At 33.7% G+C, this 18,985-nt stretch overlaps 1 pseudogene; it reads right to left on the reverse strand.

Annotated features, from left to right (window-relative positions):
- Nucleotides 1–204: 204 nt before the first annotated feature.
- LOC106066141 (protoporphyrinogen oxidase-like) lies at nucleotides 205–17,549 on the reverse strand (annotated as a pseudogene).
- Nucleotides 17,550–18,985: the final 1,436 nt, after the last annotated feature.

The following is an 18,985-nucleotide window of genomic DNA, read 5'->3' on the forward strand; positions in this document are numbered from 1 at the left end:
TACTTTTAACGCTCTTTAAAATCATTTCTATCATTAAATTCCAAACCTGGCAGAGAAAACTTAGAAGTATTGCTAAGTTTCTGAAACCTTAATTAGTAGTTGATAGAACATAAAAATACAAGAAAACTATTTGTCTTAGTAGTTTGATTCACAGACATACCATCAAGTCTAAGCTTGTACTTTATTGTGAAAAGAAAACACAGCCCAGTGGTTTATCAGTCAGAAAACTCTATTTTACAGAATTACTTTAGCCTGATCAAGTTCTACACCAGCATGCTAGGACAAACACATGCACATTATTGTAACTACTACTTGAACATGCTGCAACAAAAAACTCTACTCTCTAAGAACTGTACAAGTCTTTGTCATCTAATGGACTTTGAATGATTCCAGATAAGAATGAGAGTAAAACTTTAAAATCTGATTAACAAACAAAATACTCTTTCTTTCTGTCTCTCTCTCTCTCTCAAAAGTTTTTGAAAGAATACAAACTATACTTTGGGTAAAGGATGGGACAAGAGGAAGGGTGAGGTAGGGCAGAAAAAAATATTACAAATATTTCATTGCAATCTTTAGAATGACAAAATTGTGAACAATGGCACTCAATCCTGGTATTATGATTAGAACCACATGTGTGTAATAGTGAACAATGGCACTCAATCCTGGTATTATGATTAGAACCACATGTGTGTAATAGTGAACAATGGCACTCAATCCTGGTATTATGATTAGAACCACATGTGTGTAATAGTGAACAATGGCACTCAATCCTGGTATTATGATTAGAATCACATGTGTAATGTTTTTTTCCATACCTTTTAAAACATTTATTACAAAATAGAAGTACTTCAACACACACACAGTGGATTCAGCGAGAACTTGACATACGCTCGTACATGTGAATGCTATCAGTGTGCCTTTAAAGATTCAACCACCTTTTTAGCATTATAGATGCAGTCATTGATGGCTGGCCCTCTATAGGAAGAGCCCACTAGGTGCAATGGAAGGTTACTCTCCTTGATTTTCTGTTCCACTTTCTCCACCCAAGAAACATGTCCAGCTTATACTGAGGCAAGCACTCCTGTAAACAAAGAAATAAAATCTATTAAAGATAATAATTAGTGCATGAAACACCTTCAACTTCATCTATCCCTTAGTCTACTGGAGCACCAAACATGATCTGTTAATCGTCATGACACAAATACTTGACATTAAATATGCACACTGTAGTATGGTGCTACCTAGACAACACTTTAAAGAAATTAAGTTCTACAAGTCATGACACAAATACTTGACATTAAATATGCACACTGTAGTATGGTGCTACCCAGACAACACTTTAAAGAAATTAAGTTCTACACAAATACTTGACATTAAATATGCATACTGTAGTAACTGGTGTTACATTCATATGTTTATTTATGTTGAAGTTATGTTGTGTGTTTGTTTTGTTTGATTTCTTCGAGTCTCCCTTGGTCTAATGTTCAGTATGTTCACAGGTTTTTCCCAAGTATGTGTGTATCACAAGTCTTTTATTAGTTTTTCATCTTCTAGTTCATGTCAGTATAATGGAGGAGTTGTATCTTAAACATCAGTGCTGTCATTAAATCCTAATTGATACTATAACAACTGGTACTCAGAAAACATGTCTCTTTCCAAGGTGGTACTGAAAAAGAAGGCCGAACCAGATCATAACAACACAGCACACACACACAGACTCTAAGCCAGCATTGCACACCAGTACAAAATACAACACTCAACATAAAATACACAACAAACACAATCCAAAAGTTATAACACATTAGAGACAGCTAAACAGAAGGTTCAGCATTTAGAATGTGATAATGTTCAATGGTCTAAAAAGTCACAGAGTTTGCATTCAACTACTTATTGTTTGGCACTTGGTTTGACACAAAAACAGAAAAGAGTGCTATTTCAAATTTACATGTTAAACATTGAGCGTTAACGGTAAATGTTTTTTTGCGTTTATGTTTATTATTTTAACTCTTTCTCTCCTAATTGACAACAAAAAAGTTGATTTGACCCCATTAAACTAAATCGATTTTGAGAGTTATAAACTTGAACATTCCTTTATTCGATACCAAATATAACAAACAAAAAAAATATGGAAGTTTAATCCTAACAGGGTAGTGAAATACAAATGAGCAAAATGAATAATTCTATCGAAACAAGGAAAATAATTACGGAGAGAAAGAGTTTAAAAGTTTCAAATTGAAGCCCAGACTTGCTTTCCATCCTTTCCAAGCCACAAACATGTCTATTTTATGTTTATTTTATGTTTATATGACACATTCAGTTTCATTTTATCTTTCATGTTAATGTTTTTTGGCTATTATCTTTACAGCAAAGCCAAAACCTTTAGTGCTTAAACAGCATTGTCATATCTCCGAGAAATGGCAGAAAATAGAAATCAATAACAAGGACTACTTCTTACCTTCTGCAATGTTACATGAGATCTGATTGGATGAGATTTTATGCCCAATTGTTGAGCAGCTGCCTGAGAAGCCATCCATACAATGTCAGAACCAGAAGGCAGAGTTCCATCAGGAGACAGTAACTCATCATACCAAGATCCTCCGAGCATTACCTGCAGAAACCACCGGTAAGTAATTGAAACACACTTGAGTGTATAAAATCATGTTGGCATTAAGGAATTGTGAAAAGAGAAGCTAAGAAAAATTTGAAACCACTACTCATACAACCCTTTAAAGAAATTAAATTCTACAAGTTTTATTTAGATTATTTATGAAAGAAAACTTACAGTAATACGAGTGCTTTCTGGACAGCCTTTTCTATTATGTTCTGGGTAGGTGCATGAATCATAGACTACACCAGACCTGCCTACCAAAAAAAGTCAAAATGCGTAACGCTGATGGTCAAAATGCGTATTTTGGCACCAGAATGCGCCACTATTTTGTCATAAATATATATAATATATATATTAGATCTAGATGTCATGATTAGATCTACAATCAAAATCTAGATCAATACGACAATAGAATATATAGATCTAGACTAGATCTATGTCTTAATAATGAATACAGACCTGCCTACCAAAAAAAGTCAAAATGAGTAACGCTGACGGTAAAAATGCGTATTTTGGCACCAGAATGCGTAACACTTACGCTATCCACTATTTTGTCATAAATATATATAATATAGAATATAGATATATATACTAGATCTAGATGTCATGATTAGATCTACAATCAAAATCTAGATCAATACGACAATAGATATGATATCTAGACTAGATCTATGTCTTAATAATGAATATAATCTACTCCAGATCTGGGCTCAAGAGTATTACCGATGCCTATGGATCCGCTACAAACGTAGGTCTACTCCAAAACTTTCGTAGGCCTACCTTCATCCTTGATCTATTCTATACTAAGACTAAGAATCTAGTCTAGATCTTGACTAGATATTAGTAGATGTTATCGATCTAGATCTAGTCAATCTAAATCATACTACAACTAAATTGGATCTAGATTGTAGAGTAATGTAGAGAATCATGACATAACGTAATGACTAGCTAGATCTATTCCTGTATAACAAGTTATCTAGATTCTAGATCTAGAATCCAGATCTAGACTAGATATCTACAATGTCACTCAATGTGTTTTAAATCGATAGCATTTCGATATTTTTTTTCTATACAAATGAATACGGGAATCAGGGATTCAACATAATTTCTACTAATGAACTTACAAAAAAAAAAAAAAGTCACGTTGGTGTATCAGCTAACTGACGGTACCAACCCGCCACTCCCTCACTCTCGCGTTCTTCATTTCTAGACTATATCTAATTGCTTTTAAGAACCAATCAACATATAGATCTGGACACAATGTGTTCCCCCACCTTTTCTGTCCCCCCCCCCCAACAGCACGGCTTAGCATGACCTCCGTGACCGCTCATAAGCTAGTCAAGAGGGAGGGGGGGGGGAAAATACGAAATGCGTAATGCGACGGGTTAAATGCGTATTTGCGTACTGACGGTTATTTTGGGGAGATTTTGCGTAACGAATACGCATTTTGCGTAACGGTGGGCAGATCTGCTACACCCAGAATGGGTCCACTTTCAAATGATGGCAGAAGGTGACCAAAACCCTACAAGGCAAAAATATAATTCAAAACTTACAGTCATTCATTAAAGGTTTACAATAGAACTTAATTAGTGGTGTACATTAAATGAAGATGACAAGTATAAATCAATGTGTAAATCAGCATTTTTCAAACTGTAAACTGCACACCCCAAGATGTCATCTTGGAAGGCCCAACAAAAGAGGGAGAAGGGGGGGGGGGCAAAACCTATTAATATATTTTTTTTAAGAATTACATTTTTTTTTCTAGTTATCAATCTGTGTTTGAATATAACAAACGAATATTCATATTTGACTAGGCGTCACTAGAGTAACACCCTTTAGTAGAATCACTCAATTTAGACAGCCTTCAGGACAGAAGACTTAAAAGTAAAGTAGCAGTTATACCTAAAACACAGAACCATTATCTTCAAATACAAAAACAAAATCTAATAAAATACTTAAACACAAATATAAAGACACATTCCTTATTCCATATGCTAGAACAAATTTGTACAAATGCTCCTTCTTCCCTACGCTATTAGGGCATGGAATGGGTTGCCTGAGTCAGTTAGGTAAATCAATGACTAGGCAGAATTTAAGTCATTGGTTAACATTACCTAGGAACACACATAGGATGTAATCATCTTTTTTGAAGTAATGTCTGTATTTTATAAGATAAGATATTAATGAAGTATAATTTCCTTATTACTAATGTTTAAAAAATTACAATATTTTTAGTTAAAGACGTTATTTCATATTCCAACAAGAACCTTGTAAAATGTACACCCCTTTCATGAGAGGCGTCTGTAACAATATTGTCTCAAAACTATTTGAAGACATTTAAAAATATCTACGCTAACATGTTTATTCACAACTTTCTTGTGTCAGAATGGTCGATATTCTATTGTTGCACATTGTTATAATGACTTACTTAACAAAATATGATTTTATGACAATTACACCAACTACTGACATATTTCACTATATGTACCTCAAATGTCCCTTGCATAATAGTACTGGCCAGTGCTGTCTCCTTCTTTATTAGGTATACTTTGACCTATAACTTTATTTTACAATGATGAATAGTGCAGTCTGATTGCAAGAAAGTACTTCAATATAGGCCCATCCCTACACTATTTACTTCAGACTTTTTTTTTACATTTGCTTTTCTTAAGATGACAAGGTTTTCTAGACGCCAGGAAAAGAATTTCTGAAGCTCAGAACATGCTCCCTATCACCCTCTTGCTGAAGAGAAGAAGAACCTGCTGCCTTTCCAATACTATCCCCAGAAAGAACTTTTCTAGCTAACAAAGCACTTTAAAAATATAAAAAAGCACAAACGGTCTAACATTTAATATGTAAATTTGGATTCTAAACATATGATGCCAAATAAAACTGAAAAACAGTGTGGTAATTATTTCTATTCTAGTCTAATATATTCTTAGAACCTTCCCAGAATCCACTGGGGGAGCCTATGGGGTTGCCCCAATCCCTAGCTGGCTAAGGAGAGGCGTCAAAGAAGTTTTTTTTTATTTAGGGTGGTGCGCTGGTAAAAGTTTGAGAAACACTGGTATACATGGAATGAAGCAAAAAATCATCAAAGAAAAAAAACAGATTGAACCAATACAACATTTTGTACATTATTAAAGCATTAGGTCAATATGGAGACACGTTTATCCATCAATTTCTATTTTACCTTGACTGGCAAAACATTTTCCTTGTACTCTAAATTGACCACCACAACATTGACAGAAGGAAGGGCAGATAAATCTTCTTTTAAATCTGTCATGCTCTTGGGAAGGGCAGCTGCTAAATCTATTTGGATAAAAGAAAAAAAAAATTTTTTGAAGATTCTGCTTTCTTTTTATACTAATCAAAAGTGATTCTTCTCAATGTTTACATTTGTAACTTTAACTTACCAAATTAACCAAAATACACGAAGAATGTTGTATATATAAAAATCTCTTTTATTTTTTTTTTATCATGTCCTAAATTGAACAATCAATAATTGGAATAGATATATCCAAATAATATGCACAAGTGCTCTTCACAGATTTTTTATGGCTTTTAACAAAATAGAGCCACAGGGTAATTTAAATATCAGCCACTAACTACAATCATGGGTTCTATGTTCCCAGTTTGTAAAAGTAAATTAACTAATTAACTCCAGTTCAATGTATGGGGCCCCATGAGGTTGTGGACTTTCTCCGGTTTTCTACTCTTACTACTAATGACATAAGAAGCCTCTAAGACTCCGTTGCATTTACTAAATTAGCTGCTGCCATAGTCTGTCTTATTTTAGATAAAATTCACTATCAAAGTTTGATAAAATGCTTTTACCAACTAAAGCACTGAAAACTTTTTAGAACTGAATCTCACAAAAACTAATGAAATCATTTTCTTCAAAAGGAAAAAAACAATTGATACTTGAAATCAAGATAAACAATAAACCAATACAACAAGTGAACTAATTCAGATATCTGGGTGTCATAGTAGACAACAGGCCCCCAAAAAAATACAGTGGCTATTTTTCTTATACCAAAAGCTTTAAACTATTGGTTAATTTTTACTGTGCAACAATACAAAATTTGCCAACATGTGCAATAACTTTTGGCAAGGCAATGTGTCATCCCAGCTGTGGCCCTGCGTTAAAAAACACCTGCAAAATGCTACCATATTTAAATAAGCTTTTGCAACAAAATCTTAGAAGACAACCACCAATATCACTATATCACATAGTTGCGAACTGTAAGTACAATTTGTTTGTTCCTTATTCTGTCAGTCTGTATCAGCGCTGTTCATTGACTAGGGACCTTGAAAAGAATCCTTGTAATCACAACAAATTTTTCTAAAAGGATCAATAAAGCAGTCTTTGTCTTACCTTTACTGTAGACAGCAGATATAACAAGAGAAGCTTCAATAGAATCTGATGGGGTAGAGACCTAAGAATAAAACAGATAAATCAATGAGCCACAAAAATTACAATAGTAGTAATAATAATAACCATAAATAGAGACAATACATTTTTGAGCTGATGATGTCATAAAAAGAATTAGAAAAGCCTCTGCAATCTCAAAATTCTCTCGGACTGGAAAAATGCTAAATTGACCATGAAAACAAAAATGCCAGTCTAAAAATCCTGTATAGGAAGCAATCTGTTTAATAGAAGTGAGACATATATCTAGAGCATAGATTGACTGGTTTTCACATATGCTGACTGCAATGCATTGTGTGCATCTTCTGGAAAGATCATGTTTGCATCCAACAAAAATTCAATAAAGCAGTGTCTATGTATGACACATAGAAGACAATGTTGGCTCAGACATGTCGTGACATGCTAGATGGCAGAGTTCTCAAAATCATCCTTTATGCTGTGCAGACCTGAAGGACATCCAAGACTAAAACAAGACTAAGCAGGACCTAAGAAATATGACTATGTGGGTCGAAATAGCCCTTAATCAGGCAGCATGTAGACATTTGTACAAGGTGGTATGATCCTTGCAGAGAGCAAAAGGGTTGAAATGACATTAGACAGGAATAAAGCTGAAATAAGAAAGATTCATTCTCATTTACTAAAAGTGACAATCCAAAATTTTGTTTAATCACAGTAGAGTCTGACAAACTTAACTAGAAGCAATCTTAACCAGTTATTTATTAGGGCACATCCACTGTCCAGCCACAATGGGGCCATTATAAATCAAATTTTTAAAAAAATTCACTTACTATAATTTTACCATTTTGATTTCGCTTGAGAGAAGTGACCTTAGTGTCCAGCCTTATTTCACCTTCTTTTGTGTTCTGTATTGAGGCAGCCATAGCATCGGTCAATTGTTGAAGCCCTCTAGATAATGACCAGGAGGCCCACTTATCTTCAATAGCTCGCCTGACTAAGCCAGTAGCTTCAACTTTGGGATCTGAGGAAATAATAACTGAATTAGTAACTTCCACTTAAGTTGAGTGAAAATAAATACATAATGTTAATGAATTTAAATGTTATGTTAAAGTTTGGGACACCAAAGTGTTTTACTCTTCAATGTTGGATCTCAATACATCCTGGCGTTGCCAAGTTCCAAATGATGAAATTAATAAACACTTTCCAAAATATTAATTTTTAGATGAAGACATTAGCATATCAGGCATCTATGAGAAAAGTCTTTACCAAAAAGTAGCATTTGTTCCTAAATTCAAAATCACTTTATTAGACTTTTAGCAATATTTTTTATTCATGCTCAAAGTGCTGGGTCCATGGATTGTTTAATTCTTATGTCAATTCTGAAGAATTCAGTCTTTTTTGGTACATAACTTTACTTGAAAGTTACGATTTATTTGGGGAGGCTTCCAATTCGGCATTGAAGTTCAGTGTGTTTGGTTCCAATATTTACTATAAAGTTACAGAGACATTTAGAAGTAAGATGTGAGGAAAGTTTGATCTGTTAAACATTCTATTAGATTTAGAAAAATCTCAAACTGAAATGAGCCTATTTAGATTTAGAATTCCAGTAAAAATATAGAAAAATAAAACAATTTGACAAAAGGGAGGTTGCTACAAATTTTTAGGTAGCTTAGCAAACTTACACATTATAAACAAACTAGCTCGTAGGGTTAGAGTTTATATGTAAGTGTAAACAATATGAAAACATAATTAATTTTTTTATAAACAAAACACTTTGAGAAGACCAAAAGTTGCACATATTTAGATCATTTTAAGGTAATGTGAAATGTTTTTTTTTGAGATATAAATGTGATAGAAAAATATGGCACAGCTCAAAAAAAAATTTTGCAGCTTTTTCCACGGCAAGAGTGTTTTTTTTAACAATCAGATGTTTAACTTGAATGCATTTTAAAAAGTCAATGAATTAGTTAACACTTTCAATTATGTAAAAATTAAAACTAAAAATTGCAAAGGACAAAAGTTTACAGAGAGCTAGGTTACTTATATTCATTGAATCAAAAGTATTTAGACAGGGTTAGTAGCACTTTTCCATGACAAAATTTTAGGAGGTTTTTAAGGATGAAATGTATGTATGTATGTGTGCATTAGAATTGCACATATATATATATATATATATTGTTATTCTTTACGTGATAAGCCTTGAACTGATGTAACAGAAGCTATATATCAAAATCACAGAGCCAATACTTCCTATTTACCTTTGAAACCAAAAACAGCTCCAGCTATTAAGGAGCCATATTTTTTCTCCATTTCATAAAGAGGTGGGAAACATGCCTGAACACTAAGCTTTCTGCAGTCACCTGCAAAAATACCTCTGCAAAGGGCATCTATAGCAATATCTGCAAACTAAAAAGATGTTTTCAAAAATATAGAAACAGAAAGTAGGATTCTTTACTACTTCTTATATCAAGCAGATCATTTTTTGTATATTATAGATCTAGTATTATTCCGCTACATTACATCCTTCTATATAAAACCTCCCTGACTGAAAAAAAAACAACAAGAATATACCTCTGGACCCAATCTTCGCCTTACAAAACTGTAAATAGACTCATCCTGTTCATTACTCCTTCTATGAAAAGGTTCCTTCCAAAGTGAGGTTATTAGAGGCTTGGTGAAAGGAGGCAGTTTTTTGAACATGCTCCACGCATCTAAGTGTAAAAAGCTCTTCAGCCTGTAGAGTATACAAAACATATTTCAATTACAAAAGAATGAGGAACATGGAATTATTCTTTATGTCTTCAAAGCTATTGTTTTAAAAAATTTGAACAATTATAATCAGCTAATAGCATAACATCATTTTCATATATAAACAATTATTGAGCATCAGCTGCAAAAGTCGAAGGTGTGATATTTTAGTTTCATTAGCTGTATGTCTGATCAATGAAAACCAGAAGTAAAAATAACATAAATATAGGTTACTGACTGATGTATTGTAACATGTCTATTCAATCTGTGTCTTTAATTGCCAAAGATATAGTGTATTAGTAAGTCCATTTTTTGAAGATGTAGGCCTATCTAACCATGTGTGAGATTTCAATCCTTTTTAAGTAGGTAAAATGAAAGTTAAATTGAGTAATTACACAAAACAATATTTTACTTTAAGATGCGATTATGGGAATTTTTTAATTGTTAAAAAGATATAATAAAAATTAATATTTAACTTTTTAAAAACTTATTCTTCTTTGATCCGTTATGTTTTTTTTTACACCTTTTGGAGGTTCCTTTATAGATAATTACATCACAGCTTTAACCTCCAGCAGGATTGTAAGAGGCGGCAGTACACAGGGTTCGAACCCGGGGCCATCAAGACCATCGAATGACTGTCAAGAGTGCATACAACATTAACAGGTAGCCATCCATTCTTCATAAAAAAAATGTTTTTAAAGTAATGTTAATACGAATACAGAGTTACATTTTGTAGGAATGTCTCAAGGAATTCTCTAAATTGAAAAATAAAGTCTAACCTTAGAAGCAATAAGGTGGTGAGATGGCTGAGTGTTAAAGTAATTGGCTTTCGAACTTGTTGTGATCTTTAGGATGCCTCTGAGTCCACCCAGCTCTAATGAGTGCCTAACATTAGACAGGGAAAAGTAAAGGCGGTCGATCCTTGTGTTGGCCACATAACACCCTCATTAACCATGGACCACAGAAATAGATGACCTTAACATCATCATTTACCCTGTAGACCGCATGGTCTGAAAGGGGAACTTTACTCTTTTGTTTTCCCACAAGCCATTGTCTTGATGCAACTATAGTTGAATAATGTCAGGGAAGAATATGTGTATTTGTATGTAACCAAATTTTACTTATATGTGTCGTAAATGTGTAAGTTTGCATGAGAACAGTTGCCAGTGTGTGATGAACTAGAGCAGTGTTTCTCAAACTTTTGACCTATATGTACCCCTTTTATAATTTTTGTAATGCTGAGTACCCCTTGCCCACCCCCTCCCCCAAGAATATGTGGAATTGTTTCAATAACCCATATAATACTGAGCAATTATTTTGCATACTGCACAATCCACGTTCTAATTATAACTACAAATTGGTTATTGATATTTTCCACTCATATACCTGCGCGCACACAAACAAACACACTTTTAAAATATATTTTTCCATCAAATCAATTTTTTAACGTACATATTTCAAAACTAAACTCCAGAGTTAATCAACAAGTATGCTTTTCAATAACATTAGCTTTTATTGGGGGGGGGGGGGGGGGGGGGGGCGCTGTGATAAAAGTGTGAAGGCTATTGGAATGTTCCATTCTAAATTGCAACTGTTACACTTATTGATCAATAGAATTTTAAAAATGTTGAAGAAAATAATTGAAATTGAACAATGAAAAAAAACAAACTTTTCCATTTTCTCAGAGTGGGGGCCCTTGGTTTTAAACTTGCACTATTACTGCAATCAATCCCTTTGACTCACTTCCACAATGTTCATATCTGACACATGGAAATGTTTACTCAAGTCAAATTATGGTATCATCAGATACAGTTACTCAAAGAACACTAGCTTAACTACTACTCTGGTTCTGAAAAGCTTTAAGTTTACATCATTATGTGAAAGAATTGTCATCAATTTACCAACAAAAGTGTGTTTCTGCCAGCCTCACCCACTGGACGTAAACTTCGAGGACCATGTTCGAAAATAGCTCCATCAGGATAGGTGGTGGTATTAACCCATCCTCCTACTCGACTGCTGCCTTCAAGTAGAATTACCTACAATAACATAAAAAAACAATGTAATTATGTCATCAAACTATTTAAATTTAATAAATATAACTTAATAAATATTACTGCTAATTTGTTTATTTAATACAGAATCACCCTACATAATATTATTAGTAAATATATAAGATCGATTTTTCAAGACACTAATGATATACAATCATTTACTCAATGAAAAAAAAAATGTTTGTACAAATCTCTCCATAATTAAATTATCTAAGAAAAATTCACTTTTTTGTCAATCTATAAATCTTAGGATGTTTCTTTTAATTATTACCTTTTTTCTTTGAATTAAATCTTTTTAAATTGCTTTAAATTTAAAATCAATTCCTATAATATAAAGATTATCAATCTAAGCAACCTACATTTAATTCAAACATACTAAAGTTACTGTGGGAAAATAAAACTAATTTAAAAAAAAAAAAAAAAAGAAAGTGAAATAAGAAAAAGAGTGTTACAAATAAAAACTAAATCAATATATTTGTACAAGTCAAAATTTAAGGCCATCTCTTTTTAGTTTCAAATTTAAGGTAATAGAAATAAATTTTATCCAATGAAAATAGTCTAGATTCTAGATCTATTACTATTACCTATTTTTCTATTAGTCTTACTCTTACCCTTACTTACAGTTATTGGGTTAAATCTAACTCTACCATAGTAATAATGATCATATAGAAGACATCTGATTAGCATTGCTTATAATCATACAAATGTGTTTCTCAAAAATATGTTATTGGAAATGGAAAAAAAAAGACGCAACACAAGCTAAAGGGGATATCACTGAAATAGATCAAGAATTGTGAAATTGATATTGAAGTGAAATCATTTCTCACTGCATCACTATTATACCTAGCAATTTGTATAAATCCAGTAGATTTGAAAAGCATGAAATTTCATCTAGGATCATGCGCAAATGTTCTTTCACAGAAATTACCATTGTATTTTTATAGAAAATATTGGAAATGTAAAACTATTAATTTTCGTCAATTTTTTTCTGCCAAAACTAAAGTGTCATTTGGAAGTATCGGATATTTTAAGACAAATCAAGGAATGTTGCATTTGATCATTGCAGTGATGTTTTTCTTTGCTTCTTATAATTCTTTTGGCAGTATATTCATCACTAACATTCGTCAATGAATCATAAAATGATGTCCGATAAGTTTTGGTGACTCATATTGTACCAAACATTGAAATCCAGATCAATGTCATAACAATGAAATCACAAGAGATTTTTTACGTTTTAAAAAATAAACCAGTTTTATCAAATTTGCACATATCACATATTGTAGTAGTTGTTTCAACAGGTTTCCTACCTAAAAAGAAACGCCTTGTTTAAATTGTCTAAAATAGAGTGTATATCATTTTCATTAAAGTTCGGCAGCTTCTATCAAAATGAAGTTACTGATATTTCATTATCATAGATCTGGCTTATAGAACTTAGTTACAAATAACATACTGTGGTTTTTCAATTTTAATATAACTATCAAAGTGAAACCATACCATTAAAAAATTGTCATTTTCTTTTAACGTTCTTTGGAATGTTTCATAATAAAAATATTAACTTTAATAACATGGGCTTTTAAACAATGGTGAAACAATGAAACAATTAAATATAAACGAAAATGCTTTTTATATATTTCACGACAAGTGCAAATTTTACTATAGAAATAAAATCTATGATTTAAAAAGATTTAATTCTATAACAATAAAAGGTATTAGTATACGACACTAGAAACGCTAAATCAGGTTTCTGTTATATTTTCAGAATATGCAGAAAAAAATGCAGATTACAAATATGTAATTTGATTTCCTCGGAGATAAATAGTTTTTAAAATATATATTTTAAAGTTTTATTTCTTATTACCATATATTGTCATTGGAAATACGCCATTTTGGTTTTAAGGCTTAGTACTAGACTATCTCCCTTGAATTACTTGCCAACTTTTTTCTGTTGCTGCTTTGTCTTTCTTTCTAGCAGCTATTAGATCTAATATTAAAATTCATTTAAACTGCAAACAATCTTTTGTACTTTGAAAAATAACTAAAAATCGAAATTAAAATCATGTAGTTAAAGTAATACAACAGACAAAAAAATTAATAGAAAAATAAAAAAAATAACTCTAAGCCTAACAAAATATCTTTTATTGGCAAAATAAAAGTAATTAAATAAATAGATACCGGTACCCTGACTTTAAATACATGAAAATAATAGACATTAAATGTTATTTAAGATATTAAAAGCATGCAAGAAAAAAATCAAATAGCCAAATAGATCTAATCTGAATAGATTGTAAGATGAAATATTAATCAACACTTAAAAATTTAGGCTAAAGCATCATACTCCAAGCAGTGGATTTGGCAAAAAACAGTTACATGTGGCCTCTTGTGGTACCATTTGTATGCAATAGTGTTATGTTGCAGCATATATGGTTGTCTGTGTGAGATAGTATGTATGTGTTTGCATCATGAAATAAAGGTTTTAATAATAGCCATGAGTATTTTGTTTTGTTGTGGTTTGGTGAGAATGTATAGATGTCTCTTTGCAGTAGTGTAGCAGCTGCAAGCATTTCTGCAGTTGTGGCCCATGTTGTATCTTTTTTCATCAGCTCCATATGCTGCAGTTAAAAAAAAATATGGTAGCTATAAGTACAAGTTCTTTATCCTTCTCTTATTATGTACGGTAACTTATAATCATATTGAATGAAAAACAATGCACAATATAAGAACAAGCAATATCTACAACAAGGTAGAGAAAGTAATGATAGGACTGAAGAGTGGAAGGGAACTCCTTTTATAACAGATTCGGGAAATGTTACAATGGCATCACAACACGATATGATCCAACCACGGGAGTTTTTGTCGTACATAACTATCTGTAGAAGCTGGCCGACATTATAGGATACAACCAAGAGAGTTTTGATCGTGACATCGTTATGTTGCGTCACGTCTCAGTCTTAGTCTCATCCGACTAGACCTCAGTTGAACTGCATGTCGGTGAAACGAACCGGCAAAGAAAGCGAAGAAGGATAAATTTTGACCAAGTAAAACACCGTACCTTGCCCTTCTCCCTTTATGAGCATACCAGCGATCCTAGCAGTAGATGACCTAATATGACCACGGCGCCGGCGAAGCTCCGAGCAGGGGAAGGTGATGTTACATCACACCTAGTTCTGCCGTAAAGACAAAGATCGCGTGTGACGGCCGGCGCAGCGAGGGTTTAAAGGTACGTAAGAATAAACGGAGAAAATCGCCACCTGTACGGTACGGCGGGAGAGAAAACTTGCTTTGGACTCCGTAACGGAATGTAATACATGGGCGAGGTGGATCCATGTGAAGAGAAGGGTTGGTAGGCGGAGTCGCTAACCCCCCCCCCCCCCCACAACTACACATCTTAAACAAATTTAGTGTAATAGGTGAGGAGGTTTTTTTTTAATGAACTCCGAAAGTAAAGATGCATAAATTATCTAAATAGTAGTGTATATGCTTCTTATCTGTTTCTTTATACATTGGCTTTTGTTCCCCACTCTATGCAAAGTAAATTTCAGATTGTGAAACATGATAGTTTAACAGGTGCTACGTAACGTTTAACAAAGACGTTCGTGATCTAGTTACACTCGACCTATCCTCCCTCCAAGAGAGGTGGAGCCAGAGGTAGTGGTAAGAGTTATAAACACAGACATTAGTCCTATCTGATCATAAAACACACGCCAAACAATCTCTGGTAGACAGTAGACTCCACTCAGAAGACCTCACGGCGAAAGAGAAAGGGACACTGATATGTGTCAGCTTCATAAAATTCTTTCTCTTCGTGGTGTGATTTTACGAAAATAGAGAGCGCTTAAAATTCGTTAGAAATGTATAGATCTAACTGTAGTCTTAATCATCAACAGATAAACATAAAAGTATTATTTCTTATAGTAATAAGTTTCCCGTACTAGATCTATATCATTTATTGTCATTGCTCTCAAAAGATCACTAAGTCATAATGCATAATTTTGTTCAAAAAATAATAATAATTAAACATAACATGTATATCTAGATGCGTGTTTCATTTCATTTAATTCATGCATATTTGTTTTATATTAATTATAGATCTAATTGTTAACATATATTTTTTAATTAATAATTTCATAAGTAGAAAAAAAGAAGAAACAACAAGTTCATCAATTTATTAATAACATTTTATTTAGACCTTCATTTCAGTAAATACACTTAAAAAGTCATAAGTTGACAGCATAAGAACAAAAACTCTCTTTAAAAAAAGTTATAGAAAGTTCAATATAGGTAAGGGAGATAAATATGCTTAACAAACAACATGGTGGTCGGCAAAGGTATCTGCGTATCTGAACTATTACCCAATAAAAATGTTACAAATCATTCTGATTCTGCATCATCTATCCTTAAACAATAAATAAAGTAACTACCAATGGGAAAAAATTCAAGTCTTACACTTTAATAATATTACATATTTCTATTGGTCTTGGGTGGCCCCTGCAAAAATCATAATTGAGAACACCTGTACTATGCTATTGGCAATTGGATGATTATAAAATTCTCGTTTTAACGCTTTCTCTCCTAACTGACGATACCAGCATTGATTCCACCAGAATGTGGTAGATAATTACGGAGAGAAAGAGTTAAGGGGGGACAGGACAGAGCAGGATGTGAAAAGTAAAAAAAAGGTACTAGCCCAAGAATCATCATAAATAGAGCCTGATCTAATATTTCAAAATAACTGAAAAGCAGAAGAATAGTCAGTATAAAGAAGACTATTTGTTAATGCAGAATAAGATAGGCCTACATCGGGATGAAGTGCACATAAATATGAAGAATAAAAAGAAAAGAAAAGGAATTTATAAGATAACTGTGATCATTAAGTTTATTGCAAGCTCTCACACAATTTTGTAAATACACAAGTTAAATGATAACAGCACAACTCTAGCTACTTTTAGATTAAAATTATTATTATTATTATTATTATAATAAATTTAAATTATAATTTATTTGCCAATTATCGAATAAGACACATTGGTCATAAAACATAAAATTTAAAAAGATTTGGTTCTGATTGGGCAATCATTGTCATTCATTTCATTGAATCACGATAATCATTGATAAAAATTAAATGCCTAGGCAGGCTAATCATACCTAAAAAAAAAAAAGGCTAATGGCTAATGAATGTCACACTAATCATTCACTAATTGTGACTAATGATAATCATGGCATGGCTAATGACTAATGTCAGTAATGTCAACTCTATGATGCCTAATCAAATCAGTCTTATGATATGCTAATGACAATGACTAATGACAAATGTCAACTTTATGATGCCTAATCAAATCAGTCTTATCATTTATGATATTGATTATCAGATCATGTCAGATGTCTAGAGTCTAGTCTCTAGACTAGAGTCTTAGTCCTTAGTCTAGTAGTCTCTAGACTCAAGACCTTGCCTTGTCAGTTGAACTTGTCACCTAGAGTTAGAGTCCTAGACTAGACTGAGTAGACCGTGTAGAGTGTAGACCTACTTGATTAATACTTATACTGTATACTTTAAACTGTAAGTAAAGGTAAGACTAATACGCGTACTTGTAGAAAGTCTTACGTAACACGCTGATAGTTAAGTTAGGTCTAATCAGTTGCTCAAAGAACTGGAAGTTGCTAAACAAACAAAAAAGCTTTCAACGTTTACAAAATTAAAACGGCTAGTTATCGTTTAGTATCTACTGTATGTGGGGATATACATGAAATCTAGATCTGGTTCACAGACCTATATATTATATAGAGTCTCTATAGGTCTGTGATCTTCTAGAGCTACATTGAATAAAAATAGATTAATAGACAGTTTACCCAGCCAGCAAAGCTACCTGTTCAGGCCTGGGCTGAGTTAGGGGCCCGCACGGGGAACCGGATAGTCGTGCGGGGCAGTTTTTTCCTTTCCTACCCCGTCATGCGCCCATTCAAAACCCCCCTTAGATGAATGGGGCCCGTAAGTAGCAGGGGATGGAGAGATTCGCCCCATTGTTTCACTGCTGGGTGTCGGCTGGCGGTCTGAATTTTGCGTAATACAGTTAAGGTCCCACCACCTTCCCCCTTCTCGTCCTACTGGCAAGGAGTGCCCTCCCCGCCTCGCTCTTATCTCGGACGAGACCGTCGGCCAGGAAACTCGTTGCGTAATGAAATTCAAGGGGAGACAAAAAAAGAGCTCAATATAATTGGTTCGGATAGTCTCCCATTTCATTATAAACACAATAAACTCATTGAATGTTTTGTTATTTTTTTATATAAACTTTTTATTGCTTCGTTTTTTTTTTTTTTTTTTTTTACATTAAAATATTTCGTTTTAATATATATTTATATAGCTATGAAATAAAAACAAGTGTTTTATTGTTATACAATATATAAAGACGATTCTTTTGATTTAATAATTTTATTTACATATTTAATGAAAACTATATTTTTTGATATTTTAAATTTATCAGAAAATTTTTTACGAACAATATAAAAACTGATGTAAACGCTGCATACAATAACTGTATCCCTGATAGCAAAATTTTCGGGCCCGGTAAGGACCCCCAATTGGGCCTGCCCATACTAACCACATGGGTCCCAATTGGGGGAAGAACTCGGCCCTTAAGGTTGAGTCTGGGCTCAGTCAGTGGCCCCAGAAAATTCCCTTGTGAAATCCGTGTGGGACCAGTAAGGGAAAGGACTTGTGGGCCCCAATAAGGCTATAGATACTTGGCCCTTTGGGGAGAATTAATGAAAGCCCAAATGTGGCCCTTAGGGGTCGAGTCTGGGCGAAATCAGAAGGCCAAGATGACGCCGTGATGGAAACCTCATGGGGCCAGTACGGGGAAACATTGAGGGGCCAGAAAGGGCTAAACACATGGGCCCCATTTGGGGGATGAACGTTGGCCCAAACGGGTGCCCTTAGGGCTGAGTCTGGGTTCAGTTAGGGGGCCCAGATGAAGCCCTGATGGAAACCTCATGGGGCCAGTACGGGGAAAAATTGAGGGGCCTGAGAGGGCTAAACTCATGGGCCCCATTTGGGGGATGAACGTTGGCCCAAACGGGGGCCCTTAGGGCTGGGTCTGGGCTCAGTTAGGGGGCCCAGTTGAAGCCCTGATGGAAACCTCATGGGGCCAGTACGGGGAAACATTGAGGGGCCAGAAAGGGCTAAACACATGGGCC

The sequence above is a fragment of the Biomphalaria glabrata genome, chromosome 4 (assembly GCF_947242115.1).
Source record: "Biomphalaria glabrata chromosome 4, xgBioGlab47.1, whole genome shotgun sequence".
Classification (NCBI taxonomy): domain Eukaryota; kingdom Metazoa; phylum Mollusca; class Gastropoda; family Planorbidae; genus Biomphalaria; species Biomphalaria glabrata.